Source organism: Momordica charantia (genome assembly GCF_013281855.1).
Source record: "Momordica charantia cultivar OHB3-1 chromosome 10 unlocalized genomic scaffold, Mcharantia_2.0 BLBB01000010.1, whole genome shotgun sequence".
Taxonomy (NCBI): domain Eukaryota; kingdom Viridiplantae; phylum Streptophyta; class Magnoliopsida; order Cucurbitales; family Cucurbitaceae; genus Momordica; species Momordica charantia.
In genome coordinates, this window is record NW_028275158.1 from 12,646,196 (window position 1) to 12,670,105 (window position 23,910).

At 39.4% G+C, this 23,910-nt stretch overlaps 1 long non-coding RNA gene and 1 other non-coding gene across 2 annotated transcripts; one reads left to right on the plus strand and one right to left on the minus strand.

Annotated features, from left to right (window-relative positions):
* The first annotated feature begins 295 nt into the window (after positions 1-295).
* Positions 296-15,888, plus strand: LOC148208572 (uncharacterized). Its single transcript, XR_015788444.1, has 3 exons — positions 296-869; positions 954-996; positions 15,626-15,888. It is a non-coding gene; the product is annotated as an uncharacterized LOC148208572 (long non-coding RNA).
* LOC148208573 (small nucleolar RNA R71) lies at positions 3,846-3,952 on the minus strand. The gene has a single exon (XR_015788626.1). It is a non-coding gene; the product is annotated as a small nucleolar RNA R71 (small nucleolar RNA).
* Positions 15,889-23,910: the final 8,022 nt, after the last annotated feature.

Below are 23,910 nucleotides of genomic sequence, written 5' to 3' on the forward strand. Positions count from 1 at the left end.
CCCCGAGTCCCTCAGGTCAGTTAATCTCGAATCGGGAGATTTTTTTTTCATTTAAATTTCAAAGTGAATGTTAATTTAATTTATCGATAATTATCGGGCTCTAACAATCCAATTAAATGTTTATTAATCGAGCTTGGTATGTTCGGTCTTGGGTTGAGGGAATGGACTCCTCCTTCTTTGGGTTTGGGCTTGGATGATTGGACTTAATGGGAAAATTGTTTTAAATCAAAACAAAAGGGGAAAACCCTAACACTTTTCTTTTTTTCTCTTTCCCTCCCTTTGTTTCTTAGCCGACGGCCCCCCCCCCCAAGTTTCTCCTTCTTCTTCTTGTTCAGCCGGCAGCTCCCCTTTTGTTCTCCGGCGAAGCAGCACGGCATCGGCGAGCTTCCTCCCCGACGGCAGCGGCGAACGGTGGACCCTCCCGTCCCTCAACAACTCCGACGGCGGCGGCCTGTAGCAGCGTGCGGCGGCGCGAAGAGCAGCGAACCCGGCGGACTCGAGGAGTTGCGGCGAATTCCAGCGGCGCCGGCGTCGTGCAGTGGCGGCGCGTGACCTTTCCTGCGTGCAGCAAACTTCGACAGCCCCGAACAGTCCGAACTCGTGAAGCCCAACGAGTTTGGTGACGTTTTCCGGCCTTCCGGTGACGTTCGACGTTGGTCCCCTCTTATTCGAACCCAAATCGGCATTACCCACTTTTTTCGGCATGGGTTCGGCGTTGACCCACCTCTAATCGGACCCAAATCAGCATTACTCATCACCTTTAGACGTCGGGACAGCAAGCTTAAGGCCTTTTGAACTCAGATCGGGAGCCCGAACCCCTTCGACGTCAACCCACTCCTAACCCAAGTTGTTTTAGTGTGGGTTAGTAGGTAACGACTCTACCTAAACTCGGTTTCGTTTATAACTAAATGTTTCTAATTGGTTACTAACCTCGAGATCGTGCTCTTTTGTAGTAGGAAGTGCTCAACGAGCTTAGGAGCTTTAGGACAAGTGTTTGTAAGTAGCACGGGGGCGGGTGCGTGCGTTGGTGTATGTTATTTGGTTGTCGATGTACTGTTTATGATGCTTAATATTGGTTCTGATACGTGGTTGTGTAGTGTAATTCTTGTTATGTAGTTTTGTATGTCTGGTTAGCGTTGAATGTTCGTCGGTGTTAATAGTGTGAATTTTGTATTGTTGAACTGCTGAGATCTGTTGTAGAATGACGTATGATTGTAGGGAATGTTCGTTGTCTGAATTCGTATGAAGTGTTTGGCGTGTCTCATGAGTTTTCATTATATCCAGCAGTGCTTATTGAATATGGACGTTAGATATTAAGTGTTTGGATGAATTGTATTGGGCTCCAATCGTTTGAAATTTGTTGACTATGCTCTGTTATGACTAAACTCACTGTGGCGCTGTTGTTAAGATTTGGTAAGTTGTGAAAGCATGTTTGGTTTATTGTTTTGCTATTAGAATGATGTTTATGTTGTGGAAATTGATTACGCTTGTTTACATGCGTAAAAAGAAGGTTTTAGATGCTGTTTTTACAATGTTTCAGCTTTGTTACGGATTTTTCTCGATCGTTTGAGTTCCAATTCATGCAAAATTCATATATTATGGTTTGTGGTTGGCTTATATTGTATTTATGACATTTTAGGACCATTTGGGAGTGCAAATTAATCAAAAGAAGCAAAAAGACGGAAAAACCATCATGGGAGGCGCCAGGCGCCTGGGAAGCCTGCAGAAAAACTGGTTTTCTTCCAACTTTGCCCTTAATGAAACGCGTCTTCCAATGCGTTTTGGTGGTTCCAACCGATGCATACGTGTAGAAGAAGTGTTCCACTATCAGTTTGAGCACGATTTGGTCAGTCAAAAGAGTTGGAAATGGGTGATTCACCATCGTTTTAGGACCTACCTAACCAATTCTGCACAGCTATAAATTCCAGCAACTTCTCCACCAAAATCATCAAGCCTTGCTTCCTTCTCTTGATCATTTTTAGTGTTTCTTTGTTGCTTTCTAAGTACTTTTGAGTTGCTTTCATTAGTTACTTTTGGTTTTTAAATCCCGAGCACTTTACATTCCTTTATTGAGCTTGTTTTGTTTCCATTTGTACTTAGTTATTTTTCTACTTATTCAAATATATAAAAATCTAGCACTTTGCTTATCTTCCCTTTGCCTTTACTTTATTTTTAGTTAAGAGAGTTGTGTTTTTGGAGGAAAGAGCACGTGACACTCCCCCTTGCTTGAAAGTGAAGGGCGAAGCTCTCAATCCCGATAAAAACTCTCCGTTAGTTAACTTTTGTTTTTCACACATGCATTCCACATTCAACCATTTTACTTGCTGTATTTTCTTCAATATGTCTTTCTAAATTCCCGTCTCTAGCCCGGTTATGGATAGTTAGCCTTTTATTTCTAATAAGGGTTGCTAAGAAGTAGTGTTTTTGCTTTCCATTCATTGCCCAACATGTTTTCCCAAAAAGTTAGGATTTAGAGAAGGCCACTGTAAGTCTTAACAAGTCAATACCGAAAAGGTTGCTTATTTGCATTGTTGAGTGGTTAAACCGAGGAGAGGAGCGCCTAAGACATAAGGGTTCCGCTTAAGTAGCCTAGACATGGGACCTTAACCCGAGGTTGCGACTATTTCCATCCTAAAACTAAGATATCTCTCGTAATAGACATATTAGGGAATGTCTTAGGACTTTGAACTTGCTTAGACATAAGTCAAGTGAAAAGCGTAGTCGTTGGTTCCGAAAGTGAAATGCATATCGTTCTTAGCATATCCTTGATTCTTTGTTGGCTAATTTGAAGTAATTCGGGCTAGGTTTTATCATTCTAAGTCCAAATCCCAAATCCAAAACCATTATTTGTGACCACTTCCCATTTTACAAGAATCACTCATTTCAACATTCACTATTCTTTAAAACTTTAGAGTTTGGAAATTATTTAGAAGTCCTTGAGGATCGATACTTGGATACTCCATCCATTTTATATTACTCTGACAGGTGTGCACTTGCATCTATACAATTGTTACCACGCTTAGTGCGTGCGTTCAGCATAAACGCCCAGTCAAGTTTTTGGCGCCGTTGCCGGGGACTTTAGTTTTAAAATTATTTTCAAATTCTTTTAGTTTTTATTTTTGTGAATTGTTGCTGGGTGTAAGTTCCATCCACCGTTTTTGTTCTATATTTTTGGTCGTTTATCTCACAAGGGTAAGTTAAAGTGCATGAGCACAAGATCTTTTCTTCTACCCCTTGACCCTGAGATTGAGCGGACCCTTCGAAAAACTCGAAAGGAGCAAAGACTTCGAAAACAACTAGAAAAGCAAAAAGAGAGAGAAGGTGAAATCAGTCCTGAAAGTGAGGTAGAGAGTACGAGCACATCAATGGCAGATATTCCACCTCGTGATCCGGTTGATCCACCTGCTGTTAACGGTAATATGAGGGATCATGCAAGAAATGATGAATTCAACCATATCCAGATGGCGGACAACAAAGACGTGGCAATGCGAGAATATGCCGCCACGTCTTTTCAGAACTTTGATTCAGGGATAGTCAACCCTATTCCAGCCCACGCAAACTTTGAGCTTAAACCAATGATGTTCCAAATGTTGCAGACAATTGGACATTTTGGAGGGCAGGAACATGAGGATCCACATGATCATCTGAAATCATTCATTCAAATTGCAAATGCATTTCGATTACCTGGTATAACAGACGATGCTCTGAGACTAACACTTTTTCCATTTTCTTTGAAGGACCAAGCTAGAGCATGGCTCAATGCATTTCCACCGGGATCCATCACCACATGGGGGTCGTTAGTGGAGAAGTTCTTAACAAAATTCTTCCCACCTACTCGCCACGCTGATATCAGAGAGGAGATCATCTCCTTTAGACAGTATGATCGTGAACCTGTTTACGAGGCGTGGGAGAGATTTAAAGAACTAATCAGGAAATGTCCGAACCATGGCTTGCCGGCATGCATCCAGATAGAACATTTCTTTAGAGGTTTAGATCATCCTACTAAGATGATGCTAAACAATGCTGCCAACGGAGCCTTTACAAAGAAGACATTCAACGAGATAGTTGACATCCTAAATGACTTAGCTTCACACAACGAACTATGGTGTTCGCAAAGATCTAGGGCAGCACCAAAGAAGCAAGATCCAGCTGGAGTTTTGGCTCTGGACATTGCGACCTCGATGCAAAAAGAGATGGTTACAATGAACCAGAGGCTGAAAGAGATGGCATTGGGAATAAAAAATCCATTAGCCACGCCGATACAACCTGTGCAGTCGGATTTTTGCACTCCTGCCCCTGTTTGCCAAGTCAACGATCTCATTTGTTCATTCTGCAGTGAAACCCATATTTATGATAATTGTCCACATAACCCTGCTTCCGTTTTTTATGTAGGACATGGTAACAATATGAACTTTAACCCATATTCGAACACCTACAACCCAGGTTGGAGGCACCACCCTAATTTCTCATGGGGAGGACAAGGAGGTTCGAGCGGTTTTAATCAAGGGCAGAGCCAGTAGAACAAGCAGCCTTATGTTCCACCTACACAGCAATACATCCCACCACCACAACAGCAGTACAATCAGAGAACACAGACTCCACCAGTTCAAAATAACAACTCAAATCTTGAGAATATGATGAAGGAGTACATGGCCCGAACCGACGCAGTGATACAATCCCAAGCGGCATCAATGAGGAATTTCGAGACCCAATTGGGACAGCTCGCCAATGAATTGAAGAATAGACCACAAGGTTCTTTTCCAGGCCATACTGAATTACCAAGACGAGAAGGGAAAGAACAGTGCAAAGCTGTCACCCTCAAGAGTGGACTGGCATATGATGGACCAACAATGCCAACAACAGATGTACAGATTCCGTCCACTGAACCAATTGTAAAGATACCAGAAAATCCAACAACACCAGAAAAAGAAAATATTAGAAAAGGTAATGAGGACACCCCGAGTGTTCCTCCACAGGTACAACCTTCTTTTACCCCTACTCCCCCGTTTCCACAAAGATTAGTTAAGAAAAATAATGATTCCCAGTTTAGAAAATTTTTAGATATTTTAAAACAACTGCATATAAATATACCATTAGTAGATGCTCTAGAACACATGCCAAATTATGCTAAGTTTTTGAAAGATATAATTTCTAGGAAGAAAAAAATAGGAGAGCATGAACTGGTAGCCATGACAAAATGTAGTAGTGAGGCTGTAGGCAGCCCGCTACCCATGAAATGTAATGATCCTGGCAGTTTTACCATTCCATGTTCCATAGGAGGAAAAAACTTAGGTAGGGCATTATGTGATCTAGGCGCTAGCATTAATCTTATGCCATTATCAGTTTTCAAATCTTTAGGCATAGGAGAAGCTAGACCTACTACGGTTACCCTCCAACTAGCAGATAGATCTATCATAAGACCTGAGGGAAAGATAGAAGATGTTTTAGTCCAGGTGGACAAATTCATTTTCCCTGCGGACTTTATCATTCTAGATTGCGAGGCAGACTTAGACGTTCCCATTATTTTGGGAAGACCATTTCTAGCCACTGGGGATACAGTTTTTAATGTGAGGAAGGGAGAAATTACAATGAGGGTAAATAATGAAGAAGTTAAATTTAACGTTCTAGACGCCATGAAATTACCAGGAGACTTTGAAGAGTGCTCTGCTATAAATAGTTTGAATCCTGTTATGTTTGATGAGTTTTATGACTTATTAGTTACAGAGATTGAAGAAGAGCTTGATAAGATAGCAGAAGGACCAGAAGATATGGCTAATCCTATTGAAAAAATACAAAAAGAAGAATGCAAGTCGTTACTTCCGTCCATAGTGGAACCACCCACGTTGGAGCAGAAGCCATTGCCGTCGCATTTGAAATATGCGTATCTAGGGGATAACGACACTTTACCAGTTATTATAGCTTCCAATTTATCACCTACTAATGAATATTCTTTATTGCAGATTTTGGAGAAGCACAAAAAGGCCATTGGATGGACGATAGCAGATATCCGAGGGATAAGCCCGGCCTTTTGCATGCACAAAATTCTATTGGAAGAAGATGCTAAGAACTCTATTGAGAGTCAAAGGCGGTTGAACCCGAAGATGAAAGAGGTTGTAAGGAAAGAAATTCTTAAATGGCTTGACGCCGGTGTTATATACCCAATATCCGACAGCAGCTGGGTAAGCCCAGTACAGTGTGTACCAAAGAAAGGGGGTATAACCGTGGTGGCCAACGAGGAGAATGAGCTCATCTCAACCCGAACTGTGAGCGGGTGGAGAGTTTGCATTGATTATCGCAAACTCAACAAGGTAACAAAGAAAGACCATTTTCCTCTCCCGTTTATTGACCAGATGCTCGACCGTCTGGCAGGTAAGGATTTCTATTGTTTTTTAGATGGATATTCGGGTTATAATCAAATCACTATTGCTCCAGAAGACCAAGAGAAGACAACATTTACGTGTCCGTATGGTACGTTCGCTTTTAGGCGAATGCCCTTTGGACTATGCAATGCACCCGCGACTTTTCAGAGGTGTATGATGGCCATCTTCTCTGACATGGTAGAAAATATTCTAGAAGTTTTTATGGATGACTTTTCTGTTTTTGGAAATTCTTTCGACGCTTGTTTAGTTAATTTGGAGAGAGTATTGGAGAGATGTGAACAAACAAACCTAGTCCAAAATTGGGAGAAGTGTCATTTCATGGTACAAGAGGGTATTGTTTTGGGTCACAAAATTTCCAAGCAAGGAATAGAGGTAGACCACGCTAAGATAGACATCATTTCAAAGCTACCTCCTCCTACAAATGTCAAAGGGATTAGAAGTTTTTTAGGGCATGGGGGATTTTACCGCCGCTTTATAAAAGACTTTGCTAAAATTTCTAAACCCTTGTGTCAATTGTTAGAACATGATAGACCATTTTTTTTTATGGTGACTGTTTAAAATCATTTGAAATCTTGAAAGTTGCTCTAAGTTCAGCTCCTATAATTATCGAACCTAATTGGGATTACCTTTTGAGCTCATGTGTGATGCGAGTGATTATGCAATAGGAGCTATGTTAGGACAACGTAAAAACAAGATCTTGCATCCTGTGTATTATGCTAGTAAGACTCTGACCGGTGCACAACTCAATTACACTACTACTGAAAAGGAACTGTTAGCAGTTGTGTTCGCCTTTGATAAGTTTAGGTCTTACTTGATAGGCACAAAAGTCATTGTTTTTACTGACCATTCTGCTTTAAAATATTTATTTGCTAAAAAAGATGCTAAACCACGTTTGATACGGTGGATTTTGTTACTTCAAGAGTTTGATATTGAAGTTAGGGACAGGAAGGGTACTGAAAACCAAGTTGCTGATCACCTGTCTAGATTGGAATCCCCGCTCTGTGATGATGGAACTGTTATACGTGAACAGTTTATTGACGAGCAACTCTTGCGAGTTGATTCAGTTCCGTGGTATGCCGATATAGCAAATTATTTGGTAAGTCGAATAGTTCCTTATGAGTTCAACAAGCAACAGGTAAAGAAATTTCTAAATGAAGTTCGATGTTATCGTTGGGATGAGCCTTTTTTATATAAGCTAGGACCTGACAATATCTTACGCAGGTGTGTCGCAGAAGAAGAGCACGAGGCGATATTAGACGCTTGTCATATGTCTCCATATGGAGGACATTTTGCAGGACACAAAACCGCAGCCAAAGTTTTGCAAAGTGGGTTCTTTTGGCCCACTCTGTTCAAAGATGCACATAAGTTTGCCCAGGTTTGTGACAAATGCCAACGGACAGGTAATATATCTAAACGCCACGAAATGCCTCAAACCCCGATCCTGGAGATTGAAATATTTGATGTGTGGGGTATAGATTTTATGGGTCCATTTCCATCTTCTAATGGTAAGCTTTATATATTGTTAGCAGTAGATTATGTTTCGAAATGGATAGAAGTCATTGCAACTGCTACCAATGATTCCAAAGTTGTCATTCGTTTTCTGCAAAAGCACATTTTTACGCGTTATGGAACCCCGCGTTGTCTGATAAGCGATGGGGGGGCTCATTTTGTGAATAGGTCTATGCAAAAGTTGCTGACTAAATACAATGTGCGTCATAGGGTTGCAACAGCATATCATCCTCAGTCGAATGGGTTAGCCGAAATATCTAATAGGGAGATAAAAAACATTTTAGAAAAAATTGTAAATCTTAACCGTAGGGATTGGTCTTTTAAGCTTGATGATTCACTTTGGGCATATAGGACAGCATTTAAGACTCCCCTCGGCATGTCCCTTATAGGCTAGTTTTTGGAAAAGCATGTCATTTGCCTCTTGAGCTAGAATATAAAGCATTTTGGGCTACTAAGAAATTAAATTTTGATTTGTTGGCTGCAGGTGAAGCGAGGAAGTTACAATTGTTGGAATTAGAAGAACACAGACACTTTTCTTATGAGAATGCTAAGTTGTTTAAGGAAAAAACTAAACAGTGGCATGATAGGCGTCTGAACAATCTTCAAGAAGGTGATCTGGTTCTGTTATTCAACTCTAGGTTGAAACTTTTCCCTGGAAAACTTAAGTCTAGATGGTCTGGTCCCTTTCAAATTTTTAAAGTCTACCCATATGGGGCAGTGGATCTAGTTGACTCTAAGGGAAATGTTTTTAAAGTAAATGGGCAGAGACTTAAGCCGTATTTTGGAGAACCAGTGGATAGAGGAAAAACCTCTATTCAACTTTCAGGTCAATAAATTTTTGCGAAAAATGTTTTTTCCTTCTTATCCGTTTTTTAAAGAACAAAAGTAAAGGAAGGAAGTCTTTGTATCTTGTATTTTCTCTTTGTTTCATTCTAAAGATTTTCTTATTAAGAGAATGTTTTTAAAAAAACGTTGAAAAAAAAAAAAAAAAAGAATTACGCAGGCGCCGGGCGCCTGCTGATAAGCGCCAAGGTTGCTCGGGTTTACAAAGCTAGAGGTCCTTCTAGGATCCTTGCAAACATTCACAAAAACGACTAACTTACCGAATGATTCCAACCAAGAGTAAGGTTAGAAGATGAATCACTCTTAGATCGGACTTAGAATCTACGATGGTCACTCCTAGATCCTAAGACGACTCACTCCAGAATTAGCTTGATCGAGACTAATCCAATGAATCGGTTTAACATCAAACCTAAAGCAAGATTTGAAAGAAGCAACACCAAAAGTGTTAAGGAACAAAAGTTCTTGAATTTCAATATGTTTTAATCTTCCAAAACAAGGTGATTACAAGCCTTGAAATAGGCCAAAGGGTCGTTCAACATGAGGAACACCAAAAGTCTTTCAAATCCTATTTAATGCAAATTGTAGAAAATAAGACATGCAAATTAAAACATGATTGCACATCAAACTAGACAACTAAATGTGAGTCCAAAAATGTAAAATTGCTTTAAATTGTCTTGGAAATCACATGTAGGAGGCGCTTTACGTTTGGATGAGATTTGACAAGTTTTGACATCACAAACTCCCAAGAGGTGCAATCTGCAAAGGCACCTGTTCACCAATCTGCACACTTTTTTTTGTCCTCCGTGCCATCTCTCAAAATAGACAACTTTTCCCGTGCCATCTTTGCTCCATTCTCTTCTTGACTCATTAAATTAACATTGTAAAGAATTTTTGCCTCAGAAATCTTTGTCTCCTCGTGTGCATTAGCTAGCCTTTGAAGATGTATTATGAAAACCTCTTGAATCTTCTTTGCTTTGCTTCTTGTAATTGGTCCCCCGGGTACAGTCAATGGATCCGTGGTTGGATTTGCATCACCTGCCCTTTGCGAAAATAAATCACGCAGGCGCCTGGCGCCTGCCCTGTTTTCCAGCAGTTCGAATTTCATTTTCCTTCACGGTTTGGGTTTTAATTTTCGATAGCATGGGCTTTATTTTGGGTCAAACATTAATCCTCTATGATTTAGCTTTAAAAACTTCTCTTCAAACTCAAATTTTGTTTCCCTAATCCTATTTTGTATTCAAATTTGTTTTCTTTTCCTTTTAGGTTTAGGAAACCTAGTTGAACTTAAATCTCAATCCCTTTCCATTTAGGATTTAGTTTGGGGAAAGCTTTAAATAGACTCATTGCCTAAGCTTTACAACTCCACCAAAACCCACACAACTCTCTTCTTCCCCTTGTTTTTTCGGCAAAACCCACTCCCTTCATCACCCTTGTTTTCGATTTTCAGCCATCACCAAAAAGAAGAAGAAATTTCCAGCATTTGCTTACATCTATGGCTTCTTCTTCTCAACATACTTCACTTCCTACCTCTTCTACTCAAGCTCCAAATGCCACAAGCATTCCTTTTCCACCATTGGAGAACTTCCAACACCACATGGGTTCAGATTCTAGGCTAGCTGCTGTTAGGGGAGGAAACCCGCTTCAAACATTTGAATGTCCTCCATCCCAAGCTCCTACACAACATCCTATAATGAGCCCACATGGTTATGTTAATTTTCAGCAACTACCCACCCTTAATATACCTCAAAACAGTGAGTTTAGGGCTGAAAATCCTCAACAACTTCATCCAATGATCAATCCGGGTATGTACCAACCGTTTATGTTTAACCCGGTTCCTTCCTATCATTTTCCCTTGTCCCAAATGCAAATTCCAGCTAGTGTTCATCCTTATGGAATGCCAGACCCATCTACTCTATTTCCTAGCCTTCCACCTTATTATGGAATGGGTCATTGGGTACCTCCACATAATTATGGGATGATTTCACCTAGAGTTTCCCCACCACCTCAACTTCCATTCCTAGAAAGAGGACCTCAAGCACCCCAATTGAACCCTAACATATCGAGTACCTTCAACATGGGACAACTAAAACCCTTAGAGCCTCCTAGGATGCCAACCCCAACCAATATGCCAATGGATGCAGGAGATGAGCATGGAGGAGAGCAAGAGAAGAGCCATAGCCATAGGCTAGAGCCCGGGGTTTCGATAGGGCAAAAGAGGAAGGGCAAGGAGGTGATGATAGACCCAGAAATTGAGGAAGATGGGAGTAGTAGGCGTCTGACGCCTAAGGATTCATCTATGGAGAACAGGGACGAGGAGCAGTTTTATTCATCTCCATTGATTATTACACCGGAAGATGGTAATGATGATTTTCTACTGGTTTCACGAGGACATTGTTCAAATATGCCGGAAACAGAGGATACCGAGAACGAAGTGGTGAGAACAGATACTCAGGAACCTTCCCCATTGGATACACCTACAGAAGGAGCGTTTTGTAGTCACCAAGAGTTGCCTACTGGGGCAACTGGATCTACTCCGTTGGCAACGGATGAGTATGTCATACCGATGGCCACTCTACCAGGGGTAAGGGATGCTCACACTATTCCTTCTAATACAGTTAACCCGCTTGGGTGTGATACAGGTAGATCCAAGGTTGGGGAGAATAGTACTCAAGAACCTACCAGCGAAGAAGATCTTGAGGACACGCAGACGATAAGGGAAATGTTCCAATACAAGAGGCGGGAGAAAAAGAGTTCAAAACGTCGTGCAGTTCAGGATAAGAAGCCAACAGTGCCCGTGAATGAACCTAAAACGAGAGCTGCGAAAGCTAAAGCAGCTGAAGCTAAGAAGAAGGTAGTGGCACCTGGGCCAGTTGATACAATTGAACTAGACTTGTCTGAGGGAGAGGAGGTCGAGACGAAATGGAACGCGGCAAATTTAGCCACTCGAACTTCATTAATGAAATCCCGTAAGATTATGACAGAATTGGGATTCGATCTCACTCTAGGAGATGTGCCTGATGATTGGAGGGAGACCGCTAGAGACAAAGAGTGGAGACCACTCATTCAGCCCATACAATGTGAGGCTTTGGAGTTAGTCAGAGAGTTCTATGCTGCTGTCCATCCCCAGTCACATATAGCCATAGTGCGCGGGAAGGAAATACGGTTTGATGCCACTCAGATCAACTACACCTTTAACATTAAGAATATCAGAGATGCTGTGGGCAATAAGATGTTAGTGACTCCGACTCTAGCACAGCTTGATGAGGCTTTAGAATGTGTTGGGAAGCCCTCTGCCACTTGGGATTTGACTACTCATGGCAAGGTACGACTAAAACCCGAGGATGTTTCCCTAACTGCTGCAGGATGGTTATACATAGTCAAAAACAGAATTCTGCCAACGGAGCATGATGAGCATGTCACTCAGGATAGGGCACTGCTGGTTTATGCCATGCTAAAGGGCATAGATGTGAATTATGGAGAATTGATCAATACTAGTATCCATGAGTGTGCCCACCGAACACGTGGTAAGCTTTATCACCCACGTTTGGTCACTTCTTTATGCTTGCGACAAGGTGTACAGCTCCCTGAGAATCAAATTAAGAGAGATGCCCCAATTGTGGAAGAGAAGAATATTCGGCGTATTATCGCCCATGCGTTACAAAGAAGGGAAGGTACTGGGATGTCTCCTACATCGGAGATCCGTCGTCTCCGAGAGGAGAACCAGCAGCTGCGAGATCAGGTTCGAGAAGTCGTGCAACATATCTACAACTTAAGGGCTTCATTGGATTTTGCGGTTTTACCTTCATGGCCTCCAGCGCTAGCTGCTATCCTTGGTCATCCATCTCCCAGTACTGACACTGATCCTAGTCCACAACCTCCGACTTCATGAAGGGGAGGTTCCTTCTTTGCTATTTTTTGTGTTTTATTCTTTTGGTTAATGACGTAGTTGCATATTCTAGCATTACTACGCATGTTTTTTTTGTATTGATTATGTTTCGAGCTCAGTTGAAGCATGAATAAATTAGTATCGTTTATCTTCTGATCACTTAAAGTATGCCTTCACTTAACCTCAGTTTAGCTTTTCACATGCCTATTTTGAAGCATCTGTGCTGTGCATGTGATTTCATGTCGATGATGATTATAAGAGATTGTTGAGTTTTCGGTTCTATGCCTGACTAAGCTTTGAGCTATTTCCTTTGTTTATGTGATAAACTCATTTTCTTTTATGTCTTTTTGATCTTTACAGACTTTAAGCTTTTTCTTTGCCCCTATATAGGAAGTCCTTGTCCTTTTTACTGTTAAGCCTTTTTCATCCGATGCAAAAGTCTTTTCCTAGTGAGGACACTGTCTCTCTTAAGTTTGGGGGGGGACAGTCGTTGTGTCAGTCGTTGTTTCAGAAAGATAAGGTGTTATTTATATTTAAAAAATCATGCTATTTTCTTTTGAAAAAGAGTCAGTTGGAAAGAAAGAAAATGTTGAAAAAACACTTAGCTAAAAAAAATAAAAACGAAAGAAAGAAAGAAAAAAAAGTTGCAAAAGAGTAAAAAGAGTCTTGTTGAGAGAAAATAAGAGTGGGGAAAAGACTTGTGTTAGAAAGAAAAGAGTGGTAAAAACATTGATAGTTAAAGAAAATGTATTTATGATTCCCGAGTTCTACTGTAGACACCCATTTAGTTTTAGGTTGGGTGTTGACTTTGAAAATAGCAGTAAAGATGGTGATAAGTGACTTCGTGTTTCTCATTGTCGTCGTTTTATGACCTAGCTGTTAGTTCAGAGTCTTTCTACGAGTAGCTGTGGTTGGAACCGATGTTAGTGTGTGAAAACCTCAGGGGCTAGTAGCCGGTCTTTCAGATGTAAAAGTCTTAGTGTAAGGAGGGAGTGTGCAGATTCCTTAGGGGTATTTGAAAACGTTTTCTGTTTTTGAAAGAGAAAAAAGATTTTGAAAGAAAAAGTTTTTATCATTTCAAACTTGGTTTATAGTGACTAAGTTTACAAAGGCAATAGAATGGTAGGCTTTGACATCTTTTCCCTGAGACAATTTATGATTGAACATCTCGGTTGCTTTTGCTTTTCCTTGTCCATGTGTTAGAAAGCTGATTAAAGTTGCTAAGTTTTGCTTGAGGACAAGCAAAAAGTTAAGTTTGGGGGTGTGATTACGCTTGTTTACATGCGTAAAAAGAAGGTTTTAGATGCTGTTTTTACAATGTTTCAGCTTTGTTTCGGATTTTTCTCGATCATTTGAGTTCCAATTCATGCAAAATTCATATATTATGGTTTGTGGTTGGCTTATATTGTATTTATGACATTTTAGGACCATTTGGGAGTGGAAATTAATCAAAAGAAGCAAAAAGACGGAAAAACCTACATGGGAGGCGCCAGGCGCCTGGGAAGCCTGCAGAAAAATTGGTTTTCTTCCAACTTTGCCCTTAATGAAACGCGTCTTCCAATGCATTTTGGTGGTTCCAACCGATGCATACGTGTAGAAGAAGTGTTCCACTATCAGTTTGAGCACGATTTGGTCAGTCAAAAGAGTTGGAAATGGGTGATTCACCATCGTTTTAGGACCTACCTAACCAATTCTGCACAGCTATAAATTCCAGCAACTTCTCCACCAAAATCATCAAGCCTTGCTTCCTTCTCTTGATCATTTTTAGTGTTTCTTTGTTGCGACTATTTCCATCCTAAAACTAGGATATATCTCATAATAGACATATTAGGGAATGTCTTAGGACTTTGAACTTGCTTAGACATAAGTCAAGTGAGAAGCGTAGTCGTTGGTTTCTAAAGTAAAATGCATATTATCCTTAGCATGTCCTTGATTCTTTGTTGGCTAACTTGAAGTAATTCGGGCTAGGTTTTATCATTATAAGTCCAAATCCCAAATCCAAAACCATTATTTGTGACCACTTCCCATTTTACAAGAATCACTCATTTCAACATTCACTATTCTTTAAAACTTTAGAGTTTGGAAATTATTTAGAAGTCCTTGAGGATCGATACTTGGATACTCCATCCATTTTATATTACTCTGACAGGTGTGCGCTTGCATCTATACAATTGTTACCACGCTTAGTGCGTGCGTTCAGCATAAACGCCCAGTCAGAAACATGCTGAAATGTGTTGGTGAGTTGTGAGATGCATTGAAATCATACTAGTGGTGGGGCTGTTGATGGGCGTTGTGGTGGTTGGTGTTATTAAGGGGTTAGTACTGGAATCTTGGTTGGAGGCTAGAAACGATATGTGGAGTTTTACAAATTATGAAGTGAATGGGTGAGTGTCAGGGCCTCGGGTATAAATGGTCGGGGGCTGATACGTCACTAATTGGGTATCGAGGCCTCGGGTATAAATGGTCGGGGGTCGATACGCCAATATTGGATAAAGATGAGTGTCGAGGCCTCGGGTATAAATGGTCGGGGGTCGATGCGATTAGTCTTTCGGAAGGAGAACTATTGGGGCCTTGGGTATAAATGGTCAAGGGCCAATAGATTGTAAGACATCGAGGCCTTTGGTATAAATGGTCGAGGGTCGATGCACTAGTGTCGGGGCTCTGGGTATAAAGGGCCAGGGGCTGACACTACCAGAAGCATGGTTTCGAAGAGCTCGAATAACTGAGGCGATCATAGTTGAATTTGAGGTGTTAGGAAGCCAGATGGACGGTAATTGTTTTTTGATTGAGTTGTGGTTAGTATTGGGTATTATAGAGCATGTTTATGGATAAATATATATGTACCAGTAAAGCATGTCTATGGTTGTTTGCATACTGTAATGATAGAGCATGACGATGCATGTTTTTCCTTTATGGTTATGAGCATGATGTTTGTGAGTGCTTGGTGATGGCTACTTACGGAGTATATTGTATATACTCACCCCCCCTTCTACAATGATTGTTTTAGGTGAAGGACTCGAGGGTGACCTTGCTGATGGGACGGGGGAGACCTGACAAGCGAGGACTATAGGCTGCTTAGTTTTTTCTTATTTCGTCTAATTCTTTTGTTAGGGCCTCAAGTTGTGGGCAATAAACGGATTATGTACCTTTGAATAATTGAGAGATTTTTCCTTGTTGTTAGTTATGCCTCGGGTTAGGTGCTTATTTGAGCTTTATCCCATTTGCTTAGAATCATTTAGATTGAACAATAAACTTGCCTCGTGAAGTAGTTCACGAACGTTGTTGCATTTTTTTTTTTTTTGAGATTTGTTTATCGTTAATTTGATGAGGTTTTGGAGCTTGATTTTACAAGCTTATGTGCTTAGGAAGTTGGCAGGTTGTAATTGGGGTTAAAACTGATTAGTTGAGTAGTTCATGTGACCTAGAGGTGTGTGGAAATTTTTGGGTCGTTACAGATACATTATATAAATATATGTTAATTTTGGATAAAGATTCAAAATTAATACTATGTATTTTGACAGAGGGGGCTAATGTTATGGATTGGAAAAATCCTTATTTTCGACATTTTGAATTCCATTTAAGAATTTAAAAGAAGAAGACATCCTGATGGTCTGTGAATTTTCCCTCGATGCAGTTGAATATATCCTAATTCCAAAAGGATAAGATATCCTTATGGTCCTATGATTTTTCCTCTATAAATGTAACAGTAAGCTAAACCCTTGAAGATACACTAAAAATCTCTCAACTTTCTTCCTCTCTAATCCCTTCCAATTGGATCCCATAATTCGGATTGTTGACCGAGAGACTTAGCGAGGAAGATTAAGTGGTGTTGTCCCATCGGGTTTACACGAAGAAGATTCTTCAAATGTAAAATCCAACATTCTTCCTTGTTTAATATTTTTCTGTATTTTAAATTTAAAAAAAAAATCAAGAATGTCTTCTACTACTTTCGCTTTGGGATTCACATCCCTTCAATTGGTATCAGAGTGTGGTTTTTTGTTCTAAATTTTCTGTTGAAGTTTACTAAGATTTTTGTCGGTTTTTTCACTTCATTATGAATGTGGGTTCATAAATCGAATTTTGGCATTTAAAATTTCAATTTTTCTTGATTTGGATCATGTAAGGGCCCATTGTTTTGGGCATTCGTTTATGTATCGAGTCTGTAAGTCCAGGTCGATCGAAAGGTGTTTTGGGTAAAGAAAACAACGAAGAAGACGACAAATTTCTACAACGGTAGTGCCATGGCACTCTGCTTATATGCTACATCATCATGACGTCACGTGTGTTGGAGTATGTTGCAATGGCACCACGACGCTTTCCCTCAATGGCCCCGCGACGCTTTCCCTACTGGTTCCGAGGCGTCCGTTTGTGGGTTCGAATTGTTTTGGGCTTTTTTTTTTTTTTTTGCTTCCTAGGATGAGAAAATTCGGTCCAATTGTGCTATTTAATTATTATGCTCTATGAATGTATGTTTACTTAAATGTATGATGGATGAGGTTTGACATTTAGATTGAATTTCCATCATAAGTTAAAGCATGATCATGCATTATATTAATATAAGTGTTATATTATCTGGAGAATTATGTTTTTTTTCCTTGTAATTGATATAATTGTTATGTTAATTACTGGAAAAATGAGTTGCGTTGAGCATGACATTTCTTTAGTAAATATAATTGTTGTCTTTATGAATGTCATTTGATGCATGCCTACAAGTTTAATCATATGTGTAATTGTTATATGTATGTTTGAAGCTTAGTATTGCATGTTTTAGGTTAATTAATTTTGTTTAAAAAAGGGTTTTAATTGTTATATGTATGTTTAAAAGCTTAGTTAAACTATACAATTTTTTTTTCTAATAAGATTAGAGTTTTTTTCTTTAAAAAAAACAAAAACTTAATTATAAAATATTGCTTATATGGGAACCCTGTCTAAGCAAGGTTCTGTCTAGGTTGAGGTATATAAGCTGATCGTTTAAGGAACACCTCTACTGTTGGGTGTGTTGTCCTAAACTCATAGTTTATATTTACGTAAAAACAAATTTATATTGAATAAAGTTATATTAAATCAATTTGTTGTTGAATTCATAGCATTCCGTTTTCCAAATCCAATAAACTAAACATCTAAGGTTATTTTCATGTAACTGGGACAATATAAGTGGATAATGACTCGGGAATAACCTAAAAAGTCTATAGTATATGGATAAGGTTGGGTACGTTATCCGTGCAACACTATGGATACGATCCACTTTGTAAATATTACAGATGACTTGATCCAGGTCGTTTGTGTGGAGACATGCGAGTGGGGGTATCTGATCTAGGTTAGCTTCATTATGGAATCCCTTCTGAAGAGTTTCCTACAATTCCGCAGCAATACGGTCATGAATAAGTTGGAGTGCACTCTTACCACGCTCTTAAACGAGCTGCAAACCTACCAATTTCTTATGAAAAAATAAGGGACAGAAAAGGGAGGCAAACGTTGCCACCTCAAAGAGGTTCCTTTGATATTCGACTTCTGGAACCAAGTCTAAGCCCTTTTTTTCTTGAAATAAGACTTTCAAGAAGAAGAAGGTTTCTGGTAAGGGGTCTAAACCTGACTCCGTTGCTGCCGCTGTCAAGAAAGGCAAGGCCAAGGTTGTAGACAAAGGAAAATGTTTTCACTACAATGTGGACGGGCACTGGAAGCACAATTGTCTAAAATACCTGGTCGAGAATAAGAAAGCCAATGAAGGTAAATATGATTTACTTGTTTTGAAAACATGTTTAGTGGAGAACGATGACTCCACCTGGATATTAGATTCAGGAGCCACGAATCACATTCGTTCTTCATTTAAGGGACTTAGTTTTTAAAGGCAGCTGAAGCCAAAAAGATGACTCTTAAGGTCGGAACGAGAGAGGTCGTCTCAGCTGTGGCTGTTGGGGAGCTCAAGTTTTTTACAAACAATAATTTATATATATCATTAGATAATGTGTACGTAGTTCCAAAAGTCAAAAGGAACTTAACTTCAATTTCTTGTTTGTTAGAAAATATGTATTCCATATCCTTTAATTTGAGTGAAGCGTTCAGTTCTGTAAATGGTGTGAATATTTGTTCTACAAAACTTGAAAACAACTTGTATGTGCTAAGACGAACCATTACTAAAGCAGTTTTAAATACTGAGTTATTTAAAAATGCTAAAACTCAAACAAAAAGGCAAAAAGTTTCTCCTAAAGAAAATACCTCTCTTTGGCACTTAGGATTAGGTCACATTAATCTCAATATGATTGGGAGGTTAGTTAAGAATGACCTTCTAAGCGAGTTAGAAGACGACTCGTTATCACCATGTGAATCTTATCTTGAAGGCAAGATGACTAAAAGACCTTTCATTGGAAAAGATTATAGAGCAAAAGAGCTCTTAGAACTTATATATTCAGACCTTGGTGGTCTGATGAATGTTAAAGCTCGATGAGGGTATGAATATTTCATCTCTTTTATAGATGATTATTCAATGTATGATTATCTATACCTAATGCAACACAAGTCCGAAGCGCTTGAAAAATTCAAGGAGTACAAAACCAAATTTGAAAATCAATTAGGTAAAACCATTAAAACACTTTGATCTGATTGGGGTGGATAGTATATGGACTTGAGATTCCAAAACTATATGATAGAACATGGAATCTAGTCCCAACTCTCAGCCCCTGGTACATCTCAACATAAAGGAGAAACAGAACTCTGTTAGACATAGTTCGATCAATGATGAGCTACGCTGAGTTGCCTAACTCGTTTTAAGGTTACGCAGTGGAGACTTCAGTTTCTATTTTGAACGTAGTTCCTTCGAAGAGTGTTTCTAAACACCCTTTGAACTATGAAAGGGTCGTAAAGCTAGTTTACGTCACTTTCGCATTTGGGGATGTCCGACATATGTACTTGTGACTAACCCAAAGAAATTGGAACCTCGTTCAAAAGTATGCTTATTCGTAGGTTACCTTAAAGAGACAAGAGGTGGTCTCTTCTTCGACCCTCAAGAAAACAAAGTGTTTGTATCGATAAATACCACCTTCTTGGAAGAAGACCATGTTCGAGATCATAAGCCACGAAGTAAGGTAGTGATAAATGAGAATTTCGAAGAGGCTAGAAACACGTCAATAAGAGTTGTTGATCAAGCTAGCACTTCAACAAGAGTTGTTAATGAAACCAGTACATCAGATCAGTCAAATCCACCGCAAGAGTTGAAGGTGCCTCAACGTAGTGGGAGGATTGTAACACAATCCGACACTACGTGGGTTTCGGTGAAACCCAAGTTGTCATACTCGACGACGGTGTTGAGTATGCATTAACCTACAAACAGGCAATGGAAGATGTGGACAAGGACAAATGGGTCAAAGCAATGGACCTAGAAATGGAGTCTATGTACTTCAATTCCGTTTAGGAACATGTAGACCAACCCGGCAGGGTAACACTCATAGGGTGCAAATGGATCTGTAAGAGAAAATGAGACGTCGAAGGAAAGGTATAGACCTATAAGGCGAGGCTTGTGGCGTAAGGCTACACACAAAGGGAAGGGGTCGACTATGAAGAAATCTTCTCCCCTGTAGCTATGCTCGAGTTCATAAGAATACTTTTGTCAATCGCAATATATTATAACTATGAGATTCGGCAAATGGACGTCAAAACTGCCTTTCTGAATGGTAATCTTAAAGAAAGTATTTATGTATCTCAACCTGAAGGGTTCATAAATCAAGATCAATAGCAAAAGGTTTGCAAGCTTAAACAATCCATATATAAATTGAAACGAGCATCTCGATCTTGGAACATAAGGTTTGATACTGTGATCAAATCTTCCTTTTTTTAGTTGATTAGGGGCCGAATCGAATGATTACGATCTCGATTGTGCTGCAATACTTTTTCAAAGGCGGGTAGATGGAGAATGTTCTACACGCTTTCATTTTCAGAAGCTTTAGTTAGAAGCTTTCCTACGTACTCTCTCTTTCTTAATCTGACTTCCTCAAACTCGAATTCTGGACATTCATCGGGGCCCTTTTACCAAGTCTACCGTCTGGAAGATGATAGAGGGCGTTTTTTAACTATGCATTACACACCTCATGTGAATCTAGCTTATAGATTTGACCAAAACATTGATGAGCCTTGTGTATACAAGAAAATCATCAACAACACAATAGCCTTCTTAGTATTGTATGTGGATGTATCCTAATAATTGGGAATGATGTAGGATACCTTACTGACATAAAGAAATGGCTAGCTACTGAGTTCCAAATGAAGGATTTGGGAGAAGCTCAGTATGTTCTTGGCATCCAAATTCTAAGGGATCGCAAGAACAAAACGGTAGCCCTGTCTTAACCAATTTATATTGACAAGATGTTTGTTCGATATTCGATGTAGAATTCCAATAAGGGCTTATTACCTCCCAGGCATAGATTCATCCGTTTGAGAATATGAGACGCATACTCTATGCTTCAGCAGTGGGCAGCCTGATGAACGCTATGATGTAGACTCGGCCTGACATTTTGATAAGCGCCAAGGTTGCTCGTGTTTACAAAGCTAGAGGTCCTTCTAGGATCCTTGCAAACATTCACAAAAACGACTAACTTACCGAATGATTCCAACCAAGAGTACGGTTAGAAGATGAATCACTCTTAGATCGGACTTAGAATCTACGATGGTCACTCCTAGATCCTAAGACGACTCACTCCAGAATTAGCTTGATCGAGACTAATCCAATGAATCGGTTTAACATCAAACCTAAAGCAAGATTTGAAAGAAGCAACACCAAAAGTGTTAAGGAACAAAAGTTCTTGAATTTCAATATGTTTTAATCTTAAGTTCTCCATAACAAGAGCATTACAAGCCTTTAAATAGGCCAAATGGTCGTTTAACATAAGAACACCAAAAGTTTTTCAAAATACTACTTAATGCAAATTGTAGAAAATAAGACATGCAAATTAAAACTTGATTGCACATCATTCTAGACACTTAAATGCGGATCAGAAAACGTAGTCATGCTTCAAATGGTCTTATCTATGTGCTGTAGGAGGCGCTTCACATTTGGATATGGTTTGACAACTTTTGACTTCACAAACTCCAAAGAGGTGCAATCTGCAAAGGCACCTGTTCACGAATCTGCACACTTTTTTTGTCCTCCGTGCCATCTCTCAAAATAGACAACTTTTCCCGTGTCATCTTTGCTCCATTCTCTTCTTGACTCATTGAAGTAACATTATGAATAAATTCGGGCTCAAAACTCTTTGTTAGTTCTTGTGCATTAACAAGCTTTTGAAGGTGCAGTGTGAAAGCCTCTTGAATCTTCCTTGCCTTTCTTGTAATAATTGCTCCTTTGATATATGTAATTGGTCACAAATGGATTCGTATCATCCCCCCTTTCTTTAAAAGGATTTGTCCTCAAATCAAGGTTTTCATTTCCTTCATCAAAACGAATCAAGTTAGTCCAATGATAAGCCTTAACAACTTGTTCCTTACCTTGTGAGTTGTATATTGGAGCTTGAAGATTTATGATTTTCTTCGTTGGACATGTCACTTCTTTCTTCTTGAAAATTTCTATGGCCCTTTCTTGTTTGCCTTCTTTGAGTTAACACAACTTTTTGACTTCCTTGAAGTGCAATCTTGAAGTCTTCATGTAATATCATCCTTCTTAGTCTTCTTATGTTTGGACTTGGACAAATTCTTCGTTCCTTCCAAAAGTGCTTCCAAACCCAATCACTTGGTTTGTTGAAATTGTGCTCGGATTTATTTTTCCTCCACTTGGTACTTTGCATTTGCATTCTCCAACATAACATTCTGCTTTCTCGACCATGGAATTCTTTATACAAATTCTTGGATAAGTAGTTTTCCACAATGCCTTTCACCTTAGGTTTCTTATGTCCATGGTTACCTACACAATAAGGAAGCAAGTTAGTATCTTTAAAATCAAGATATATTTTATACTTACCTTGTAAGACAATCTCAAGATCATGAGAAGATGATAGGATAACTCTTCTTGGCTCCTTTATAGCTTCCTTTGTTTCTTGTATTCGATCATGCTTGAATTGAAAAGTTGGAACTTCCTGCAAAAATCTTAGAAAAGTAGAAAGACTAGGATAAATATGTGAGCTTGATAGTAAGGGTCCTTATGCAACAATGCTATAAGATTTGACTTATATTGACAAATGGATTGGATCTTGCTATTTTCCTCTTCTTTCTCCTTTGAATTCCTTTCTCTTAACTCTTCTCTTTCTCTCTTTTCTTTGAACTCACTTTTATCAAAATCAGAATCTTTGCGATCTTGTTCAATAAATTCATCAACATGTGCTTTAGAATCTTCCTCAAATTTTGCATCATATTTCTCACAAGCATCATTTGAATCAACAACACCATTTCTTATCACCATGACTTCTTTATGACATTCTTTGCTCATGTGTCCAAACCCTTTGCACTTCCAACATGTAAGAGAATTAGTCTTCTCCCTTACCTCCTTTGGAACTTCATTGTTTTTGGCATTGGAGCTCTCGGCCTTCACTCTTTTGACAGCACCAAACTTCCCTTTTGGTTGTATGAATTCATTCCATTTGAAATGCTCCTCTTCTTTCCTCAATTGATCTTCAATTTTGATAGCATGGTGATACATATCTTCCAAGTAAGGTGGTGGATTTCTATCAATATGATGAACAATTTCCATATTCAAACCTCCAAGGAATCTAGACATGGTTTCTTCCTCTTCTTCTCGAATGTGTGCTTTTTCCATTAAAATCACCATCTCTTGATAATACTCATCAACACTTTTTGTTCCCTGCCTCAAAGCTTGCAGTTTAGTTTTCAAATCATTTTTATAATGTTTGGGAGCATACCTCATTCTCATGGCTTCTTTGAGTTTTTCCCAAGTTTCTATTTGATCCTCATCTTTCCTTCTTTTCTCGGATTTGAGATGTTGATACCATTCATTAGCATGATTAATGAATTCGGCAATGACAAGTCTCATCTTCTTATTTTCACTATATGTAGAGCAATGAAATACACGTTCTATCTTCCTTTCCCATCGCAAGTAAGCATCGGGGTCCGCCGTTCCACTAAATGGTGGAATTTTGAGTTTAACTCCGCCATCCCTATTTTCATTTAATCTTTCCAATCTTCTAGGTTGCATGACGTTGGCAAAGTTATTTCGTCCTCTTCCTCTCCCATTTCTTCTTCCTCCAACTTGTCTTTCTTGTTCAGCAAGGTCAAACGCATCATCTTCTTGTAAGGCTCGTTCTTCTCTTTGTTGTTGCGCTCTCCTTTCTTGCCTATCTTCCATCATCATTTCCA